General features: G+C 49.2%; 1 protein-coding gene across 3 annotated transcripts in view; it reads right to left on the bottom strand.

Moving 5' to 3' along the window:
• Positions 1 to 16,551, bottom strand: part of LOC104138488 (mitogen-activated protein kinase 4) — an 86,364-nt gene extending 69,813 nt beyond the window's left edge. The window contains exons 1-2 of one of the 3 annotated variants that reach the window (XM_068928186.1): positions 16,487 to 16,530; positions 8,023 to 8,145 (exon numbers count right to left, since the gene is read on the bottom strand). The gene's annotated coding sequence lies outside the window, so the exon portion shown is untranslated. Of the gene's footprint in view, positions 1 to 8,022; positions 8,146 to 16,486 lie in introns of all 3 variants that reach the window. The other 2 variants (XM_068928185.1, XM_068928184.1) reach the window with 2 other exon arrangements.
• Between the last annotated feature and the right edge of the window lie 5,205 nt (positions 16,552 to 21,756).

Here is a 21,756-nt window from a genome sequence, read left to right as displayed (position 1 = left end):
TGTGCCAGTTTACTGCAACTCAGGAGAACAAGTGGTCCACAACCTGGGCTCACTTTCAGCAAAAAGAGATGCAAACAAATGAGCACACGCACCAAAACCCAGAGAGCGAGTCACAGGAGCAGCGAGCGTTGTCTGCCTGCTGCCTGGCTATTACTGCAGCTAAGATGAGCCCTTAATAAGAGGATCATCTGACCCATGCATGATCCTGCTCCCCTCACGAACTGGGTGCCCAGAAGGGACAAAGAGGGCCAGAGCAGCTCTAAGGCAGAACCACGGGGCTGCTACAGATTTGTGGTGTTTTGCTTTGTTTTGAAATCCGATGATGCTTTAAACACAGGGCCAGATCATCAGCTGGCGCTGGCTTCAGCTGATGTGAACCTCTCCCAATTCACTGGGAGCAACGCAACTACGCTCCTTTGCACCAGCCTGGGGTCTAGACTGCCAAGGTTTAGCATTCAGCCAAATACTGCTCTGTAATATCCCTTCTGCTCTACACAGGGCAATAAAAGAGTGATTAGGATAGAGCAATTGCAGCAGACCTAATCCACTTCTTGACTTTTGGCTCCAGTGGGTGGCGAAATACCCATTTCTGCAGAAGGAATCATGCCAAGAAAACCTGGCTAAATTGTTTTGTAAGACTCAAGTCTCAAAGACTTACCTTTTCCCCCTTTCAATATTTACTGTTTGAAAAATTCTTATATTTCTAGAGTGCTTTTCATGTGTAGGTCTTACAGCACTTTTCTGGGATCAAGGAAGGCTGCCGAATATATGTGACGGCAATAAAGACTTTTTTGTCTGAACAGTAGCAGACACACAGGATATATTCAGATAAAAGAGGCCAGTGCAGGAGAGGAGTTTATATTCCAGGATATAAGCACAAAACCATAGGGGATTTGTACAAATAGAGCTCTATTCCCATTTACAGGGCCCCAGGGCACAAGAAACAGCTTCCAAAACAGGGGTGCCTCCGATCCCCTGAGGCCACACAAGTCATTACATGGGAGTTTGACTGGTGGTATCCGTATGGAGGATTTCTTCCCCACCGGGCTCCACCTCAGACGTCCTCCCAGTCACCGTCGGGGAGCCCCGTGCACCCGGCAGCGTAGGCAGGCGCTCTGGGAATTTGGGCTGCCTACCAGGATGGAGCCGTCATGCACTGTGCAGTGGCACACAGACAAAGTGCCATGCTTCCTGCTGCTGACTACCCTTCCCTCCTCAGTCTGCAATGTGCTGGTACAATAAAATAGGTGAAATAAGCAAAAATAGTAGCCCTTGCTCTGATAGATGGAAAAAGGAGAAAATAAGTTTTCCAGACTTTGAACTCACTGTTTTTTTTCCCCCGCTGTTCTGCTGCTGCACTAATCCCAGCAGTGCTTCTGGTATCTGCTCAAAGGCACATTTGTGGATACTGAAAAGATGTTGCAAGCGCTGAGTGGCATTTCCTTGAAACCTGTTCCCTTCTAAAATGTACTCTGCCCACTTGGCTGCATTTGAAGAGTAGACAGTAATTAGCTTTCAAGCATAGAGGTTGGGGTTTGGGGTTTTGTTGGTTTGTTTTTGTTTGTTTTGGGTTTTTTTTTTGTCCTTAGAACCATCTTTTTAACAGAAGGGATCATGGCATTTCTAAATTTAAGGAGACAAAGACTGTGAAAGCCTTTCCTGAATGTAGCATTGCCTCTGCACTTTATAAACACACAAGCTAATGAGGGCCTTCAAGTACAGTGATCAAACTCCTTCCTAGCAGTCTGATCAGCACCGCTAGCAGATCTTGTTTGTGTGCATCTCTGCCATCATCAAAGTTCAGCAACTGCTCTTTGCAGCATTTATATTTTGCTAAACAGCTGTTATTTACTGAGTCACTTACCCTGAGCTATTGCTCTGCCTGTGCACCGGCCTTAGCGCTGGGGCACGTAATGATGCGTAGAATAAATGAGAGATTCACAGGAGCATCCAGACGACCTCCTTCAAGAAACCAAAACCGAGTCAGGAGGACGGGCAAGGCCTCACAGCGGCGCGTGTGCAAGTGCTGGCATCTGGATGCTTTCCATGGAGCACGTGGCCAGCAGCAAGTTGGGGAATCGCCTGCCTGAACAAGGGGCAGTCCAGCAGCAAGGCTGCAAGGCTTCTTCAAGGAGCAGAAAGAGGCATGATGACTCCTCACCCTGGACAGCCTCCCCATTCGAATCAGCGTTGGGAACTCCTCCTGTCCGCAGTTTCGGCAAGAGGAGGAATTTTTTTTTTTTTTTTTTTACCTAGACGTGGTCACCAAGTTAGATAAATCCTCCCCATGAAATGCAACGCCAGGACCATTTCAGCAGAAAACACGGTGTTGGACAGCTGTGGGAAATGCAAGTAGATTCAAGCCTGCATTCAAGCAAGCACTGCTCAGTGAGGCTTAGCCAGAGGAACTGCAGGCTTCGATGCCTTTCCTCATTATTCATCTCTGGAAAACTGGCTTTTTTGCCCCAATTACTAACCATGAACAAAACCCAATAGAGACGAGGCACTCAGCTGGCATGGACATCTGTCCTGCTTAATGTCAAGCAGGTATTTTGGGAAGTGAGTGAGGTTGTGTCATTACTGCGATGGCAGGCTTAAAAGTTTTGTTTTCTTTCCTTTTTAAATAAGCAAAATGAACCCCTAAAAACAAGACCAGGTAAGACTCAGAGGAAGCTAGCATTTAAATGAGACAAGTTTAAAAGTCAAACCATTGATATTGTTCCACAAATATAATAAAGCACATCAAGATGCCATTTCATATTTCACTGTTTCTTATTCAAGTAGTAGAGGAGACGCACATAATAATGATATTGTGCGCATCGTGATCCCTTCACAGTCACCATTTAAAACACAGCACTGTTTTTTTCTGAGAGTACTGTCATATTTCCTTGTTTGCCTCTTTTACCAGGGAGTCCAAGACTGACCTCGGGTATAAAGCAAACAGGAAAAAAAAGAGGAATAGGCATATGAAACAATCTTTTGTTAAGACTCATCTCAATGAAGCTTAGAAAATGGTGGTGCAGTCTTAGAGGAACGAGGAATAACCTTCCAGCAGACGGAAAGCTCTGTATGGGGCCTCCAAGTCTACCGTTGCTCACGTAGCTGTAAGCACATTGGGAACTGGTCCTGCAGCATCCCCTCAACCCTCTGCGAACGAGGGACACCCAGGCACAGCTCTCATCTCTCACGTATGCAGCCAAACCCCCGAGGACCCAGCTGCTCAGAAGTGAAGTGCCTGTTTCCCTTATAACTGCCTGGAGCAGCAGCCTGGACGCTCTCCTTGAACAGCCCACGGACCTGTACCTGCTCCTGCTACATCCAAAGTGCCCCTGGCACGGAGCTTAAGCGACACTGCAGCTCAGGTAGTTTCACCCCGATACGAACAGCATCACTGGGAGACAGCAAGGAACACCAAAATACATTATAGCAAGGCGGTGAGAGCCCTCCGCTCAGCCACGGGTCAACCTTGGCACACCGGCTGGAATATAACCAGAGGGAAGCACAGAGCCAGGACATCTCTGCTCGCGGGCGAGGGCCCTCACCACGGTGAGGGTTGCTGCTGTTCTTGATCTGTGAACGAGCCCACGAAGACCAGACTGGCGAGCCCCAGGAGCAGATCCTGGAGGACCACTCAGGCAGCCAGACCACCTCCAGTCCAGAACGGACGCCAGGAGCCGCTGCGCGGCCTGGATTCACGTCACTGGCAGTGTTTTCCACACCTATTCCTATTGCTTTTATTACAGCAGCTCATCAGAGAACTAAAACTTCTCGGTTTACTTTCAGTAAAGCGTTTTGCCTCGAGGAGCGAATCCTCAGCTATTTGGTATTTACCTCACCAACCCAAACCCCCGGTAAGCCCAAACCCCCCTGCTTATTCCCACACCTAAACCCACTTCCCCACCATTTCCCAGAATACTCATTCCCCATTCTCAGCCTTCCTTAGAAAGGCAATAACCCCTTGAAGTCAGGTAACAGCAACCACATGGTAAACGTAGAAACATTTCATTTAAAACAAATCATTTCATTTAAAACAAATCAGAAGCTGCCTCCGTTCGCCACAGCTCCCTGGCTGTATCCATCCCCAGCTGCGTCAGGAAAGAGATTCACAGCAACAGAGAACTAATGAAGCTCCTGGTGTAATTAATCGTCACAGTCTCAACTATCAGGAGAGAGAATTTAATTGGACAACTTCCATCCTTTACAGTTCTGCCACTTGGTGACTGGTTTTTAGCCACATTTTAATGTGACCTGGCTGACCACAGAGTCTGTTTTTGCTATGCAGCTCCTCTCCAGCTCCCATCTGCTGTGTTCTTCCATCTGCCCTTGCTTGTTCCCAGGGCTGCTCCTCACCTGCGCGCCAAGGCCATTTCATAGCACACAAGTGTGCAAGCCATTCCCAGCTGACGGGTTTGCTACAGAAATCAGAGCTGTCATAAAAGAGTCTTTTCCAGCTATCAGGGTGACCTACTAACAGCCCTGCACCGCAGTACCTGCTGGTCTGCTCCTAGCCGGAGCAATGAGAAAGCACATTCACAGCTCCTGGGTGGAAATGAGGATTTCATAAGCCATAAATCTTGCAGCACTGTAACGAGGTGACATTCAGATATTCATTCTTAGAACAGAGCCACAGGAAAGTGAATCAACTAACTAGTCCTTGGATCAAATTGCTTTGACATGAACGTTGTTCTCTGCAAGCAGGGCAGCTCTGGGGAAAGGATTTGTTCTCCCCTGCTATTAGCTAGCATTAAGATAAAGCCTTTATTTTAGTTTATCTAGTATTGGTTTTATGACACTTGCATGTACTGTTTCTGGTGCACTAACCTCATCTATGGGAATGCTGATGTACCTGTACGTATAAATAAATCCATTCTTTCTTTCAGAAGCAGCATGGCTGGTGGTAAATGAGGCTCTAACCACTGTGCATTGGATACTTCACAGAAATAGCAATAGTCTGCTCCATACTTACAGGTTTAATAAAAGCACACACTTTTTTCTAATTTGTGACATTTCTGCACTTCTGACCACACTCAGCCTGGGAGATATGTGGGAGGAAACTCATGCTAGCCTGTTCATTTCAGGAGTGGCTCTGGGGAAGTGCTTTCTAAAGTTGATACAACCTGGAAACATAAAAATAAACAAACAATAAAAGGCAAATTTCCAGAAAGCGGAAGTACCATCATTCTTAAAGAAATCATCTGAAATACTCTCCTTGTCAGGTTCATTGCTTACAGAAGACACCTGAAACAGTCCCAGTGTTTAAACCTGCAGTACTGACAGCTGCTTTATACCCTCAAGACAGGCAAAGAAACAACTTTTTTCCCTTTCTCCTTGATCTCATTTTAATTGGAACCAGCCCCAGCTGAATCAGATCCTGAAAAGCTCAGCACCTACCCTCTGTCCTTGAAGTCATTTTAGCTGGAACCTATTTTTGCATTTACATTTTCAGCCCTGCCTTCTCACAGCAGGCCAGGGTTTAATTTAGCTTTACCCAAAGGCACTCTGTAATAGTTCAAAACTTTCCGTATTTCACAGGACTGGACAGATCAGCAGAGTGAGTTAATGGACCACACAGCCTTTCCCCATGAGGGCCCTGGCTCTCCCCTAGCCCAGGTGAGAGAGCAGAGGAGGCCGTTGCTGTGGAAGAGTGGTTTGCTGGCCTTCAGGAATAGCCCCGGGGTCCCTAAGCCGATGGGTTCAGACACCAAGCAGCGGCATGCCCAGCATGTACAGCAGGCTTGGGGGGGAAGAGCAGAACATTTCTCTCTGGTCTTTTAGAAGCAAAAAGCCAGGTGACTCATTTGGTTGGGTGCCCTACACACCCCTTGCATTGCCCTCCCCACTCGCAGCCCTACAACGCAGGCTGCTCTACGGCATGCATTTTGCATCAGCCAATGCTGGAAAATCTCCTGAAGCTGCTTAACTGCCGAGAGCGATGCCTGGGACTTCCTCTGGGGCACGCGCTGCCTGTTTTCTCACCTCGCAATGACCCTGCCATGCCATTAAGTTGTGTGCTTTTCCCAGAACGGTACCAAGCGAATCAAGTCAGGCAATTCCTCCTCAAATCAGCAGCATTTACGCTGCAGCAGCGAGATGATTTTTCTCTTGCTCACAAGCATGATCTAGCCCGTGCTTCGTTCTGTCTCCTCTCCTACAGAAACAGCCCAACCCGAAAAGCATGTGGTCATTCTCGGCTAGAAAAGCAGCAGTTCGGGAGCTGGGGATACCTCCTTCCAGAGACAACAGCAGTGTCAGAGGCACAGCAGTGAGAGGCAGGGAAGGGGAGAGATACATGTCTTGAATTTCTCTCCCAAAGAGCCAGCCCATGCCTGCTCTTTGCAGATCCCAGTCCGCGGGCAGTCTGGGGCGGACACCAGGCCTCACTAACCATAACAGAGGTCTTGCTACGAACCCAAGATTGTACTCCCCAGCAGCTTCTCCAGTTGTGAGTCACACAACCCACTGCTGCTACTGTGCACAATCACTGCTGGCTGGAGACTGTAACGTTAACGGGCTCTGATTTAATTTAATCGTCCGACTGAAGTGCAGTCAGGGGGAAGCCGGTCTCTAAATCCTGTGGAAGTGAGGCCAGCTGCTGGAGCCACAAGTGAGGACAGCGATCCTGGGGGCTGGAGCAGGTCAAGGGAGAATCACAACTCTCACAGGCAAAGCAGACCCAGGCAGGTGCTGGGCACTTCTGCAAAATTTGGCAGAGCTTTGGAAAAAGTGGCCTTTCAGCAGGCTGACACAGGCCACATGGGCTTCATCCGACCAGTAAATAAATGAGTCAGGGACTTTCTTCTAGCAATGACCTACACCAGCTGCCTTGGCACAAACCACCTCCACCCAGCTAAACTTGCCTACTCCCTACAGCTGGGTGACCACTTTCCAACTTCTCTCTGGGAGCAGTCCCTGACCCATATCGGCCCTGAACCATGGTCAAGCTTCACCTAGAAAAGTGCTAGATGGTCCAAGCAAAACCCACGCTTATGAACGCAATGGTGCCAACACTTGGGCTGTGCCCTGGCCCTGCTTCATTCACGAGCAGAAACATAGCTGTGACACCCCTCATAGTGAGTGAAGGCAGAATTCGGCTATCTGTTATCAGAAGAGAGCTGTCGCTTGAGAAACTAGCACAGAAAGCGGCGGTGGAGCGAAAATACTGCTACCTGAAAAAGCCTTGCTCCAGCAAACCACCGACGTTTCATCTCCTGGAGGTCAAAGAGAAACACAAACTCACTCCTCGCTCATAAGCCAAGAGTTGGCAGGTCCCACAGCATGCAGCAGGCAGGTTTTCACGTGCTGAAGGAGAGCAAGTTTTAGCTGGCAAAAGCCTTACTCAGTCTTTAGAAGATTTGGGTTTCCTTCAGGAAGGGATTTGGGGAGGGGATCTTGGGGGAGGGCTAAGTGTACCAAAGATTCAAAGGCTTTTCTAGAGGAAAACAGCATGACAATAGAAGTGAAAGGGAGGAGTCCCAGGGAACATGGACAGCATCGCCACTGGGAGAGGAGCTGGTGCAACCCACTGCACGATTTCCATTGCAGCAGCTCCTGTCACAGCATAGTTAGGCTATGACCTTAGGAAGAGGTGCAAACCTGTTCCCCTTCCAGGAGCCAGCATGGGCTTCTGCACATCTGAATTTCATTGCCAGGCCTCTGCCCTCTATCCACCAGTCCCATCTCTGCTCAGGTTGTGCCGGTATACATGAAACAGCTGCTTCCCTCCAGCCTTGATCCAGCCTGTGCCTGCAGAAGAAGCTGAGAAGCCCTGAATAACAAAGCTATACGCTTTGTTGGTTCCAGGTTACAGACATGGAAAATAAATCCTCAACCTCCATAAGGAATCAGTTTGGGCTCCAAAACATGGAATGTGATTAGCCTTTTTATCTTAGTTTACATAGCTAATTGCTGCAGGTTTATCAGTTACCCTGTCATTAACACCATTGTAATATCAGGTGTAACCAAGAACTGTTGTGCAAACAGAATCAGAGCAGCAGGAACAGATGGACACGGATGGTTACCGACCTTAGGGCTGTTCACTCTTGTCTCAATCCAGAGGGATCCTGCCACATACTGTGGAAGCTGAGAGATGGCCAAACCATTTCACAGGGAAACTGTGTGGACTTGGAAAGTTTCCTACCACGTAACCTGGGAGTAAGACAAGGGGTTAGGGCAGCAGAGGCTAATTTTTTTTATTTTTTTTTTAAAGCTGAGACAGGTCACAGCCTGCAACAAAAGCCCTAAGAGCACAAGACCAAATGCAAGACTAAGGACACAAGACCGGAAGGCAGGGAGGCACGTGGCAGGTCCACATCGTGCCCCACAGCGGGACTGTTCTCCCCAAGCCTCCTTGCAAAAGCATCTGCAACCGCAGAGCAGCTGCAAATTCAGTCATTGCAGGATGCTACGTGAGCATCCCTGCCAGTGTCCTACCGCACATACGCGCCCAGCACATACCTAGACACCACTTGCCATTTGGCAGGGCAGGGGATGCTTGCCTCCATGCTTTGGGAAGTTTGTTCTCGAGTTCCCCTGCTTCGTCCCTTCCTCCCAGGAACATCCTGGGGATAAGTACGTTAAGAGTCATGTAGCACTCAGATGCTGAAGTGACGTGGGCTGGCCCACTTCCTACAGAGATGACTGTTTTGTATAATATAGAAACTGAGCTGGTTGTTCCAAGCACAACCACGCTGGCTGCTTTTTAAAGACAGCCTTAGTTCTGATGCAAAGTACTGCAGGAACAAGCAGCACTAATTCCACTTACAGCCTGCAGGTCAGGGAAAGTTGCTGGTAAAGAGAGGGGGGAAGCTTGTACTGCTTCTGACTTGGCCCTACGGGCAGGGATCTCCAGCAAGGTCGCTCTAGCACGTTTCAGCAGAACTGAAATCTGCTCATGTAAATCCTTACACACAATTCTGCAAGGAAAGCCCTCAGAGCAAATCACTGTTTAACCTTGCCTTAGTGCAGATCACAGAAAACTCAGAGGGACTTCCCCGTGCAAATCTTGGATCACATCAGTTAGCATCGCACCTGCCTGGCAAACGCGCTTGATGAGTTTTGAAAAGTGCAGTGATTGGTTAGGAGATGAGTATGGAGATGCCAGGGCAGAAAGAGGAGATTTAGCGCTTAAATACTCAACAGTAATTAAAAACATATGGTTTCTTCATCACTGGTGGGAAAGACACTTGAAGACTATTTGCATTGAGTTTCACTCTATTCTACCACATTCAACTACACTGCTATAAGGGGGATGACATTTTGCCACGATGCATCACACGCATAAACCCAGAGAGGCAAATAAAAATACCACAGTGCAACAATTAATGAATAATCAATAACAAAACCAATAAACGCACTTATAAATCTTTCAGATGAAAAGCCCCTGGCACTTGCAAGATTGGCTCTTTTAGGAGGGCTATGGAATACCCCATGCTTCAGTGTTAATTGCATACAAAGCAGCAGCAGATCTACATGACAACGATGAAGCCACAGTGGCAGGCAAAATGAACTGCCATTTCTAATGAAAGTCCTCTTCTGTTATAGCTTCTTCCCATTTCTGTACTAGTCATAGAAGCAGTGAGCCCAAAATAACGATGCAACGTCTTAATTTAAAAGGGCGAGTTTTATAAAGCTGAAAAAAACCTGCCAGCGTAACTGAGCGTACAGGACTCGCTTAAAACATCTACCACGGACCCCAAAAGTCACAAGCCCAGGAAACTGGTAAGAGTGATGTTAGGCAAAAACCATTATGGTGAAAATGAGATGTGGAAAACACATGAAAATATAATCTTTCTGAAGGACAAAGTAAAGGAAGAGGAGAAAGAAAAGGCACTGAAGAGAAATTTAACAGCGGGGATGACTAATGAGGGCCTCCAAAGGAATCCATTAGATCTGAATGGCCACTGGGATTAATTATGAAGTAAAGCATTTGTAAAATATACTAGGAATAGAGAGTTAGCTAGCTGTTAGCCTCACTGTTAGATACCATCAGCAAAATTGGAAATGAGATGATATTAACAAAATGTAAAAAAGTTCAATAGTTATTGTTCTGTATTTGGGACAAAGCAGCAATTAGGTACTGCCTATATGATGCTGGGGATGGGATAAAATGGTTACCAAAGAGGATGAGAGAAACTCAGTCTAAAAATTAACCTAGTGCATCCCTTTGTCAAAGGCAGGATCTTTCCCAATAGCTTCTCGCATAACCTGTCCTAAAAACCTCTAGTAATAGAGTTTTCACTATCTGCTAAACATCTGTTAAAATAAAGCATTTTAAAGCATTTAAACAGGTGAGAAATGGGAAAACTTAGTATGGTCCCAGTGCTTTAAAAAAAAAAAAAACAAAAAATTAAAGTCAGCATCCAGGAGCAGCAGACAACCTTGGGGTCTATCCACTAAAACAGCAGGACAAAAATTTCAGGTAAATACAAGAACTGAAGACTAAAAGTAAAATTTAAATCAGTCAGCAGAGTTTCCTGAGACTGGGTCTGTTTAAAATACTTATTTTGCTTTGACAGGGCAACAAGGCTGCCTGACAAAGGCAACTGCCTTGATACGGCATTTACCCAGATTTCTCCAAAGCATGTAACATTTTGATTATAAAACTCACTTCTGCACATGCCATCAGAGCAAAACTAGAACAGAAAATGCAGTCCGTGAATGCGTGACGGGAAGAACGTCGGCTGGAAGCAGGGAAGCAATCTTGCCTCAACACACAGCATCGCTAAGGTCACTGCTAGACAGCTGCATCCAGACGGCAAGGATGACGCAGTCGTACCAGGTGAAGTTCCACAGACGGCCGCAAAAATCATACAAGGTGGAACAGGAGCCTTTCAGCGTGAGGTTAAAGGCAACTCAAAGGATTCAAGCTACTGAAAAGGAGATTAAGAGGCGATTCAATCACCGCATACAAGAAATCAGAACGACTGTTCCCCTCTGTGACAACAGCGTAACCATATCCCATATCTGGAAGTTGAAGCTAGGTAAGTTCAACCTTGAAACGAGATACCATCTCCCCAGACTGAGAGCAATTAAATGTTGGCAAAAGTACGGGGAGGGGGAAGGGAGGGACAAGGGGGCACCATTGCTTAGAGCCATTAAAACAAAATTAACAGGCTGATTTTAACCCAGCTTTCTGTGTGTACAGGAGAACGGGCTGCAAACGCTCCCCTGTAGCTGCATTTCGGCAACATCTCCCACCTGGGGACCTGAAAAGTTTTGAAAGCATTATTTATGTCTCACAAAGGCCCTGCAAGATAGGAATACAGCAGGGTCACGTTAAAATAGGAAAGATCAAGGCAAAAGAACTAAAAGCCAGAGTTTGCAAACGTTAGATGAGATTCAGCTCACTTAACTGATTCAGACTTGGATATCTGAGTTTTAGAGGTCTAAAGCTATCTGTCCTGTGTCTGGGGTTTATCTCACGATGAAGTGACACCTGTTCCGGAGGTGCCTGTTCTCTCCATTTGGTGGAGACTGACTAATTTATGGGGACTAGCTCAGGCTAGACTTCTCACTTTGAGATGCCTAAGCCAGGGCAAATGGGTCACATCCATCACCACAGCTTCAGCTGCAAACGAGCTGCCTCACGCCATCAGGAAAATCTAGAGGTAATTTCAGATCGTAATGCAAAGCACCCAATTCTGGCAATTTCACATTGCTGAGTCACCCAGCACCCACAAGGTAGAACCAGGAACGTAAGCTTTTACTCCAGCACCTGGATGCCATTCTCTCCTTCTATGTTTTATGCATAAAGAGAGATAAAATAGAGATCATCCGTGTGAAGCACTTGAGGTTGGCTGAGGTGCTCACAGTTCAGTGCCTTCTTGATTAAGGAAGGTCATAGGATGGGGATTTCAGCCCGTGTAAGTCCTTACTAAAGGCCGAATCCAGCCCTAACCCTCGCAGACTGGAGCAGTAGCTACTTGAACAGGGGAAGCACCAGAGAGAGCCAAGCTTTTCTCTGCTTTGGCTCCAAAGACCAACCGAGTCTCCCAGCGGTGGTTCTTCCAAGCCCAGAAGAATCGATGGTACGTGGGTTATCACATCACTTTAGCCTTTCCTCTTTTGCACAGAGCGGGAGACACTGATCCTCATCCTTATGATCTCTACTTCTCTTCCTACCTTCCCCAGCTGACATCCTTTCCCCCCCCTGCCTTCCTCCTTCAGCATAAACAAGGGGACCCTGTTTGGCAGGGCCTCCCCTTACCACAAGAGGCCAGGTCTTTAAACGTGGATAGGTTGGGGCTCACTTTGACAGATTTCCACACTATTAGCAAGCTGAAAGTCAGAACAAAAGAAACAACGGAGCGTGAATGAGCGAGTAACATTTCTGGAAGGGATGTCATTATACTTGGGCACTCTTCTGCAGGATGCCAAAGACCAGGGGAGCAGAAAGCGCTCTGTATTTCCTGGAAGGTTCCCAACACCAGGTAGGATGAGACCTGCCCGAGTTACAGTGGGGAGCAAGCAACAGAGTTCAGCATTGGGACTGAAACCTTCCCAGCAGTATCCAAATATCACGTCTCCAAAATCAAGCTGGCTGCTTCATTAAAAACAGCTCTTCATGAGACCCTTAATTTTCCAGATTACCTTTTCCTGCTGGAATATCCCAAAAGTGCACAAATATGAGATAAACTTGAGGGATATATAACAGAGGTGCCCAAACATTTCAGATACACAGTAAACTTTCAGTTCGGGAAATGGACTAGCATGGAGCTCAGAGAAAGGGCATTTATTTACCTGTTTATCAGAGAACCCAACCCATCCATCTGCTATCACCTCTAATGACACAGCTTGCAGTGGGTTCAAGTTCCAGCAGCAATGAGAGTGTAACAAACTCTACAGAGATACGGAGGGACATTTACTCAGGAACTATCGTAACGTCCCTGGAAGAGCAGCACAATTACCGAGCTGCAGCTTGACTTTGCGGAGCACGCAGTGCTGCCTCTCCCCATCACCCACCTCATCTCCCAGTCCTTCCCGCAGCTGCGGCTCACACCAGACCCCACCTGGAGCCACAGCCCTGGCCAGGCTGCACACACCTCTGCCCCATCTCGTACCCCTCACCTAACCCATCCTGCATTTCCCTGGCACCGAGGGACTCAGGGCTGGAGGATCCAACAAGCCAAAGTGCTATCGTGGGGAGAGCCCTGTCAGAAACACTGAAGCAAGTTTCTTTCCATTTCTGTTACTCATGCTACATCAGTCCAGGATGAATCTTTCCAAGGTGCCATGCCTACCAGCATGGTAGCTAAGTGCTGACTTAAATGCACTGTGTTTACCTCACATTAAGCACATTTGATGCCATTAAAGGCTGGACGGCTGCCACCTGTCTCCTCAAACAAAGCAAAATGCATACTCTCAGGTCCAGAGGATCCACTCCAGGCTCAGAGTAAATAAATAAAACTGAGAACAAACACAGATTGCCTTAGAGAGAGGAACAGAGGGAGAGAAGCCAGTTGCCCTCCCCAGGCACACACCTGAACTGACTGGACTGGTCCACAGTCCTCTGGTAAGAAATTTCTTGCTTGCAACGCTGAGATAGACAGAAACAGCATCAAATATGCTCTCTACCTGGGCATTCACTGTGTTGGATGAAAATAATTGTGGATAGTCCTAGCAGGAAAAGAAGGGTGTCTGTATGTGTGTATGTAAGGGCATGTACATATACATCCACACAAACACACGTATACACACACCCCTGCACATATACTTATATATACAAAGGTTTGTATAAAAAAGTGGCATAAAAATATAATGTTAAGTTGCATGTTGCTACATGAACAGTTGCACTGCACTATTCTAAAGCCTTAGTACATTTTTTTTCAAATGTGAATCCACAGTTTCTATTCATCGAGAACTTTCTAAAAGCTCAAAAGTCTCCCTAAAAACCAATGCCTTCAGAGCCTCCCTGCCCCTGCAATGCTTTATGCCAAGCTCAGATGTCCAGGTTGAGGAGACAGGCTATCCGCAGGGTCTCCCCAGGGACCCAAAACGAGCATTCACACACAAACAAGGTACTTGCTATTTTATAACCCCCAGACATATGCACAGCCTGCCAAAGAAAACAAAGTCCAAGTGACCCTCAAGAAGTGAGAATAATGGGAATTTGTTGGGACAACTTCCATAGCCAGAAATCCGGCAGTAACGGAGGTGAGCACACGCACACACACACACACACACACACACGAGACGCGCCGATAATGAGGAAGAAGGGCTGGAGAGCAGAGCGAGTCATGCTGAAGACAGTCTGGTTCTGCAAAGATTTAAATGCGTCTGTCCAGAAGTAGGTGTAAAACCAGAGAGAAATCAATGTTTATTTATTTGGCTTTCCTGGCAATAAACCAAAGCTGTAGGTGTCTCACATATTTTAAGAACACGATTGCAAACATTCACGTCTCCAGAAAAGTCATTCATACCTCCAGGTGCCCACCCACACTATTCTTCAGTTATTACACTGCTTACAAGAAAATCAGAGCTAACATACCAAGCTCTTAGCTATGCCTGTCTCCTCGTGAGCCCACTGTCAACTACGTCCTCTCTTTCCCCAGAGTCCACTAGAAAAAAAAAAAGTTTAAAAAAATACATATATATAAGCTTAGCTGCATTCCCAGCTACGAAGCTGCCTAGGAGCCTGGGCAGCACAGCCAAGGGAGCACCCCCAAGCAGCGCCCTTGCTGACCCCTCACTGTTTTCCCCCCCACCCCATATCTACCCCATAACCCTCCAGAGCAGCTCACAACAGCTCTGCATCTCACCCGCAGCGGGCAAGTCACGTCCAAGGCAGCCTGCAAGGCTCACCAAGCCATTTGTGCTAGAGGAGGGATGGAGCCGATGGCTCAGGAGTGACGTGCCGAAGAGAAGAGGCATCCAGAGGCAGAGAAGGTGACTTACACCTGGCACAAAGAGGGATGGCTCGAAGGAACGAGACAAGCCAGGACCAGGGGTGAGTTTGGGGAAACACCAGGAGGACGCATGCCGGGGCAGGATCAGCAATACCACCGTGGGCATTGTTTCGGGCTGTGGTGAGCATGCTGATGGCCTAAGGGGAATTATCTCCAATTTCTACGGCAGTAGCATTGAAAAGAGTGACATGAAATGGAAACTGCTGGGTTAACTCTTTGTCTGCAATTTTAGGGACCTTTTCTGAAACAGTAGTTCTCCTCAGCAGGCTCGCAACTGTTTCTCTAACAGTTTCGAACTGGCATTGGAAAAAACATTCAAGGCAGAGCAAGCACCCTCATAGCAAAGCTAGCTCACCAAAGCTCCAGGTAAAACTCTCTCGAGTCTGTTAAATACACCGTTTCACAACGTCCTCAGAACTGCATCTCTTCCTCCTAGAAAAATCCTCATGATCAAGGAGAAGTTGGTAAATTATCAAGCACGGACACAGGTGAGGCACCCGAGGAGCCCCTGAGAGATGTGCCACTGTTTCAGAAGCAGCAGCAACCTTAATGAGAAGGGGAGAGCATGAAGCACCCCATAACGAGCACCACAGGGTCCTAAACGCAGACAAGCTCGCCTGAACCCCACCTCGGCCGTTCCCACCTGTAGTTCAGGCAGTCAAGGTGCCTCTTGGGCTACGGGGTGGAGGGAGGGTTGGCAAACTCAAGGTGGGTCAGTCGTTCACACTTTGCTCCTGGCAGGGAACGCTTTCACACTGCTAAGGATTTGGTCCGACCGCAACACAGCGTTTTGGGCTGTCGGTGAGGAAAAAACGTGCCGGGAGGCCAAGGAGCCGCCCGGCGAAGAGGCGGGAGGCCTTGCCACGTGCAACGCGCGCACGTCCACCTCCGTCGCCTTCGGGACGTGCATCTCCCGCAGAAGCAGACACCCATCCTCTTTCCACCCCGTTCTCCAATGGGAGTCCCTAAAATAATGAGATTTCCCCCCAGAACGACTGGCGGTTAACTCCAGGAGAACAACAGCGGGCCGGCTCCAACCCGTAGGGCGACGGGGCAGACGCGGAGCGACACCCAGCCCCTGCCGCCGGCCGGGAAACTCCAGAAGGAGCCTCCAAAGCAGGGCAGGCGGGCGAAGACCTTCAGCGGGGTAAAAATAACCCCGACGGCACACCGGCACGGCACCGAGCCGCCGAGCGGGTGCGAGAGCACCGCGAACGCGACGGTCAAGCGATGGTCAAAAATGAATGAAATGAATGAATGAACGAAAGAAAATAATAAAGAATAGCGAGCAGGGTTAGGCAGAGCATCGCCGAGCAGGGCAGGGAGGTGGCGGCCGGGCGGGGAAGGCGGCAGACGGGCAAAGGGGACGAAGGCAGCTAAAGCCGGCCGGCAGGGTCCAGCCCGAGCAGGGACCGGTCGGCGGACGGCACCCGGCCAGCCGCAAAGCCGCCAGGGCGGGCGGGCGGGCGAGGCGAAGCGAGCTACCCGCCGCTAGCCCGGCGCAAGGAGCCGCCGAGAGCGGCGGGGTGAAAGGAGAGAAAAGGGAAACGCTTTGCCGGCGCGGCGGGGACGGACGCGCTTACCGGGACCGCTCCGCGCCGCCGCCGCCGCCGCCGCCGCCCGCTCTGCCATGGCCCCGCCCGGCACCGGCACCGCGCCCCGCCCCCGCCGCCTGACGTCACGCACCGGCCGCTCAACCGCCGCGCGGGGGCCACCTGCTGGGGGAGGGGGCACAGGCTCCACCCCACCCCCTCCTCGCGCCTGAGGCGGCAGCGCGCGCGCGCCGGGTGGGGGGAGGGGCGGGCGTCGCGCGCGCGGCTCCCGCCCCTGAGGTGGTGGTGGCGGTGGGTGCGGGCTGAGCTCGACGCCGAGGGGGCTCCCGCCCGGCGCCATGAGCCCGCCCGCTGCGCGCCGCTAAAGCGGCGGCTTCAACGAAAAATTTGGCCGGGGGAGCGTCAAGCCTGGCGGGGAGGACGCGTCCCGTTTGGGGAAGGAGCCCGAGGGCCTGCGAGCCGTTACAGACGAGGCCTTCCTCCGCTGGCCGCCTGGCGTGACGGCGGGGTGACCCTCCCAGCGGCCCTAAGGGGAAAACTCCGTGCTCCGCTGCGTTTGCGGTGGGGAGACGTAATTAAAGGAAGAGGCTTGAGCGGTCGCCGCGGGAGAAGCGCGAGGGATCGATAGTTATCGATCCCCTCCGGAGAGGCGCGCAGCCGGCCTCGTCCTCCGCCGGGAAGGTAGCGAGGGAAATAATACAGGAGAAAATGGTTCAGTAAATTAAACTCCAAGGGAGTTGCGCGGAAGGGGATGAAGGCATAGGAACAGTTTTTTGGTGGTTTAGTAGTCTGTAATGGGCTGTTCCGCTGTCTCGCCGTCTTAAGATTAAAACGAACGGCCCCAACCTGCCACCCGATGAGCAGGAAGCTATTGAAAGGGTGCTTATGCCCTTGCATGCAAAGGGAAAAAAATAGATAAAAACAAGTAATGGGAACATTAAAGTTATTATTAAAACCCCCCAGAGAAACTGTTTTCATATGCACTGTGTTACAGTATGCTTAGATAGCGTGCCGTACCGTTAGCGACGGGCATCCTGGAGCCCTCCGTGCAGGAGCACAACGGAGAAAAACGGGGATTGGGGGCACAAATGTTTTCAAACCTGGCTCTTGTTCCTTTCTCCACCACAAACGGGACAGCAGGGCACAGAAGCGAGCATGGCATGGGGCTGTCTGCGACCGGTAGGAAGAATACAGGCCTGATTTTTTGGAATTCTCCTCCAAAGCTAATTGCCGGTATAATTTTGCTGCTGCCAGACAGTAAACGCAGTAGTGCCTGGGATCAGCGTGGTCCTGTGATAATGTTTCTTCCTGTGAGTGACAGCCGTTCCACAGCCGGTGGTGAAACTCAAGACATCTTTTCTCATTCGATCTGATGCTCTCACTCGTCCTGACTCTTTAAGTTTTATTACTGGCTAATCGTGCTTTGATATCTCGGGCCCCGATTCGACCGTCCTGGCCCTGTACTCAGCAGAGAGGTTTCTACCACCAGAGCGGTTATCAGCTGTGCTCAGCTGGAGCGCCGAGGACTGCCTGGGAACGGACAATAAATTACCATCCCGGCCGTGGAGTAAGGCTGAAGCACACAGATCCCGTGCTTTAGGGAACCGTGCTCTGCGTTGGGGCCGTCAACGGGGTTTCGATGCGGCTCTAATGCCACCGAGCAGCACGCGCTACAGCCGAGGTGGCCTGCAGGATTGGTCCCTAACACTGGAGAGGTCTTCTTTTAAACAGGCTGCTTAAATGGCAGTAGCTGAAGACAGCTATAGTTAGCTCCCTGTAATCACGCAGCTGCCAGGTGTAATGACTGGGTGTGCCATATTTACAGTATATCATGCTGATGCACCAAACTGTGAGCCGGAGACTGCAGGTTTTGGCACCTGCAGCTCAGTAACGGTGCCGTTGTGCACGCACGCAGCGCTTCGGCGGTAGGGAAAAACTAGAAGGACCTACAGCAAATGCTGCACAGACGGGCCTCGGTGGAAGCCGCTGCGCTCCGGCGTGAGGCCCGTTTCGAAACAGGATGAGGAGATGGGGCGATAACACAATAAGCGACTTAATTAAATACTGCGGAGCCTGAACAGATAATCATGGCCCTGTGCTGCATCTTAATGCAAGAGGAATTGTGTCTCTTCCAGAGCAGAGAGAGGCAAAGCTCTCGAAACCTGCCTGAGTGTTTACATACATTTCCTGGTGATCGGTGAGGAGGGCCCCAGAGCACTTGATCAACGCACACAGCCTTGTTGCCTGAAGCATGTGCCAATAATGGGAGCTTCAAATATCTATTTTTTTCACTCTGCCATAAATGTGTTTCTTAATCCAGGCTCTCTCCCTTCATTGTGTCAGACAGCTGAAAGCACAGGTAAGGCAAATGGAGAAAGGCATCTTATTAGTTGTACTTTAAACCCAGTAATGCAACCGTTCCGGCGGCAGGCTGAAGCCATCAGATGACTTCAGAAAAAGGTGCTTTTTTTCCACTTTTTACTTTTTTATTTTTAGGCTGGGCCAAGCTTTCCCTCTGCATCTACGCCTGTCCCTCCCTGCATAATGTTGCTGTTACACCCACTGCAGAATGTTTGCCTTGCACAGTATTATTCTGTCTCCAGTTACAGGATTTAAGACCCAGCTACTCCAACATATTTAGGCACTGAAATCATTAGCTGCTGAAATAAATGAGAGCTGGGTGTCTACAGCAGGAATGAGTGTCATGAACCCTTTGGCACACCTGAGCTCAGTGACCTCTGTGGAGCGACACGAGGCAGTCGCGTGCTGGACACCACCTAGCCATTTCCCTTATTTGGTGCTTATAATTAAAATAACTTCCTTTCCAGACAGCTCCCCAATATTTCATCAGCCTTTGGAACAAGAGGCAAAACTTGAGTAATTGTCCTGTCTGCTACTGGCCTGCAGTAACGCACCCTGGGGTGAATCAGTTAACTCTTTCACAGGCCCATACACAACAGGCAGAGAATAAAGACTCCTTTCTCACACCAAATTCCATACAGGTGAGTGTCTATGTAAAAGTGGCCAGATTTCGAGATGTGCTAAGCCCAGCTGCGACGTCCTTTGTGGATCTCGGGGCCTGTGAAAAATCAAGGTGTTTTTTTCAGGGGCCAAAGACCTTGTGGGTTGCAGAACTTTCTTCTCTATACATAGACGGGAAATATTGTTGTGAATTGCTCTACGTACAAAGAAGTTCCCATCTTACACTTGCTTTCATGTGCTTATGTATAATCAGAGACTAATTTGTGCTGGAAGAGCCCTCCAGAGACAATCTAGTCCAAACCCTGCTGCTTGAAGCAGCTCTAATCAGATCAGGTTGCTCAGAGACTTTTCCAGTCGAGTCTGGAATATCTCCAAGGATGGGATGTTGTACAGCTGGGTAGGGCAAACTGAACTGGCTCTTTGGATTTAACTAAATTGGATTTCATATGTGAGGCACCAAAAAAAAAAAAAAAGTGTTTCTTTCCTAGACAACCTCATCTTGTCTCTAGGCTACAGACTGCCTACCCCAAACATACATGCTGTTCACCAAATTTTAGCTTTCTTCAGCACTTTAGCTTGCAGCCCAATCTCATCCTGTCAGCTGTATTATTAATCAGCAGGCTGCAAATTATGTTGCTATTGCTCACATGCTTTTTGGATTTTAAACTGAAAAAAATAAATAAATTGATCCCCAGCAAATAAATCCCAGCCCTCTGAGAGGAACACACATCCACCGCAGGCACGGACAAGCCTGGAGCTCTCAAGGCAGAGGTGTCCTGCCAAGAAGGGCTTTTTGGAGGTAGGGGAATCACAGAACAGACCCCCCCGTCCACACCGAGCCCATTTTTTGGCCCAGTTTTTGCAGGAACGGTACCGAAGAGTAGGTGTATGTTTGAGCAGTTTATTACACTGGGCTGATGCAAGCTAAAGGTATCGCTGTCTGGACTGGCTCTGTGCAATTCAGAGGCAGTCATAAATAGCAAATACACCTGTGATTACATCTCCCTCCTGCTGCTAACCCCCCATGCCGCTTTCTCTGCTCAAATGGAGCTGATGAACCCAAACCACCAGGTTTCAGCCAAGCCGAGCAGCCCCACAGTTACCCAAATGTGCCTCAGCCGGCTCCTAAAACCAAAACTTGACTCAGTGAACTATAAAATATTTAAAAATCCTCTTTGACGTCCTTACTTTCCACATAGAAAAAAATGACACACAAAAACACCAAAAGAGGAGTGACTGATTAATGTTTAGGCCAGAACTATTCCCCCATGTCCATGTTTCCTATTCAAACTAAGTTTGTCTTTGTAAAGGTCAGTTTATATTTCTAGATTCAGTGCAGCATACACTAGTTTGGCTAGGGGAGGAAAAAAAACCATGCCATTTAATAATGCATATGCTTTTTTTTTCCTCTGCTATTACGAAGAGGCACAGTGCTTAGGAAGGTCATTTCTTATAGACTCACACGCTCGTTTGTATGAAAAAAAAGGGAAGAGAAACAGCAGCCCAAACGACTCCAATTCACCTGCTGAGGCTCCGCGTCCGCTCGCAGAGAAGCGCGGAAAATTTATTGTCATTTTGCTAACGTGATGCTGGGGCCAAGAGGCAGATTTTGGTCACAGGGAGCTGAGCACGAGCATTTCCCATGTCCCACGTGATGAAGCGGAGCAAAAAAGCATACATTGGGTTCTTCCTTGTTTGTTGTAGACGAGCATGGTCTAGCTGTGAAGGCATCGGACGCCGGCGTGTAGGTGCCTACAGAAGCCTGCGAGTCGAGCAGGGAGCTGCGCTCCGGCGAGCGGGGATGGACTTGGGCTGGAGACCCACTCTCCCCCGCATCTCCTGTACTCGTTCCACCAGATGGCCTCATCCCTCCTCTTGCTCAGACCCAAACAGTCCAGGTGGAGGCTGGCTTCCCATTTCAGTACTTGTCAAGTCGTTAGCCTACAGGCAAAAAGAATAGGGTTGGCTCCAGCAAATATTCGAGGCTCAGTCGAAATAATGCCAGGCTTGAGAGGAGGGGATGGTTACCTGGATGCTGAAGTCTTCATGCAGCTCCTTGAAGTCAGACAAAACTGTCTCGAGGCGCCAGGGCAGAGCAGGACCTGCAGCCTGCCAGACCTCCGCCAAGGAGAGGAGAGAAGAGCTGCTTGGGGAGAAGCAGGTTGTCCTCAGTGGGCTGCTCCAGGCTCTGTAACCCAGATTCCCTCGGCAGAAGGGCACAGATTTCCCACGGAGGGAGGGACGGTGGGACCGTCACCCGGGGCGGACGAGCCCAAGGCTGATCGAATCTCAGTGTGCACCAGCGTAGAAGAACATCC

Source organism: Struthio camelus, chromosome Z (assembly GCF_040807025.1).
Source record: "Struthio camelus isolate bStrCam1 chromosome Z, bStrCam1.hap1, whole genome shotgun sequence".
Taxonomy (NCBI): Eukaryota; Metazoa; Chordata; class Aves; order Struthioniformes; family Struthionidae; genus Struthio; species Struthio camelus.
Note: the sequence above shows the minus strand (reverse complement) of the source record. Positions and strands in the feature narration are given on the sequence as shown.